Here is a 1,968-nt window from a genome sequence, read left to right on the forward strand (position 1 = left end):
TAAGAGAGAGCTCCCTGGAAGCATCTCAGAATGTTGGGGGAGGGAACCTCCAGCCAGAGAGTTCTCCCCACTGCTGATATGTGACTCTGTGGAAGGAAGAGGATTGATGTGACTGAGGCTGTATTCTTTTGGTTCTCAATTAGATTTCATTCAGGGCTTTGGACCATGAAATGAGGTGAGAGTTAGGCATTCAAGGACCCACAGTGTCCTGGTTTATGGGTAATTGTTAATGAAGATTTCTGTGAGCAAAAGGCATTTGAGGATTCTGTTGTTTCCAACTGCGAGGTCCCTGTTCTGGGATTTGTTTGTGAAACACAATTATGAGTCAGTGCCACAGTCACGGAGTCGCATGGTGACTTGGAAAATGTCCTGTTAGTCTTAGGTTCTTTCAGTGACCTGTGTTGTCTTTCTTTCTTTTTTTTTTTTTTTTAAAGATTTATTTATTTTTATATAAGTACACTGTAGCTGTCTTCAGACACACCAGAAGAGGGAGTCAGATCCCATTACTGATGGTTGTGAGCCACCATGGGGTTGCTGGGATTTGAACTCCGGACCTTCGGAAGAGCAGTCGGGTGCTCTTACCCACTGAGCCATCTCACCAGCTCCTGTGTTGTCTTTCTAAGGAATATCATACAAAAATTTTGGGTACAGAACCCCCATCTATTCTTCCCACAGTCACCTGACATATTTCCCACGGGGTACATCTGGAAGCCCGTGTAATGCTGTGAATTACATCTAATACTACAGACGGTTTGTGTGCTTGTTCTGTGCTGGCCCAGTGTAACTCCTCCCAATACCTGTGGCTGTTCATTGGTATCCATGTGTTTGAGGGTTCGGCTTCCTTTTCTGCTCTTTCTCAAGTACTCAATTCCTCCTCCTCCTCTCTTTCTTTCTCTCTCCCCTCCTCCTTTGGATAAACCAATGTAGTCTAATCTATAATTCTAGATGTATCAATTACAAATACATTTTAGAGATGTCTTAGAAAATCAGAGCTCATGTTGAATTTTCTAGTTGGATGGGACATGGACCACTGCCTTTGCCTTGTTATCAGATAGCTGATCTTACTATCCAATGAGAGCACTGTCAGGGTGACTGACTGGGTATTACAGTAGCTTCAGGCCAAGTGAATCACAAGATACTTTCTCTGGTCAGGCAATTTCTCAATCTGAATCTGACACTAAGCAAAGCTTCAGACAGTCTCCGAGTTTAGTGTGTTCTGCTTAGGACCAGGCCTGCACAAAACATGATGCTATAGAAATTTTAGTTATCTCTCTTCTAGGGCAGAGAGCTATGTGGTAGGTTTCTGCCTAAAATGAGTGGTCGTCTGGTTTACCAAGTAAGTCAATCCTGGCTCCTTCTCTGAAGTATGCAGAGTTGGGAGTTTTCTTGTCAGGGCAGAGCTATTGTATAACCTTGTCCATTGAAGGGATACACTGACTCCCCCAGTCAAGCAGGTATAGCTCCTCCACTTCTGAAACCTGGGAAGGAAGGAGACCCTGTCCCTGGGTTGAGGTATTGGCCAACTGTTTTTCTGGATTTTTATAGCCATTGTTTGGTTTCTCCTACAAGAGCCCTAGAGGTGGCAGTCTCTTCATGTGAGAGGTCAGGGGCCATTTCTTTTTCACCCTCAAAGTTAACTAGAACTTTAAAATGCTTTAAAATTAAAGTCATTGAGGACTTTGAAAATGGACTGTGTTTTACAAGATGAGATAGTCACGAGACTCGGGGAGAAAGAGTGCAAGATTATAGCTCAATGTGATATCTATGCTTCCAGTTGGAAAACCTGGAGCTGTGGTGGTGACTTTGAATCGCTAGGTTGTAGAGTCTAGAATCTCCTGGAAAGAGAGCTCAGTGAGGGATTGCATAAGTGTGATTGGTTTGTGGGAAAGATAAGAAACTATGCTGTTCATTCTGGGCTCCTGACTTTATGAGTGTTACTTGAGATCCTAGACAATGGAAAATCCCAGG

This window comes from Mus caroli, unplaced genomic scaffold (assembly GCF_900094665.2).
Source record: "Mus caroli unplaced genomic scaffold, CAROLI_EIJ_v1.1 scaffold_10088_1, whole genome shotgun sequence".
NCBI classification, from domain to species: Eukaryota; Metazoa; Chordata; class Mammalia; order Rodentia; family Muridae; genus Mus; species Mus caroli.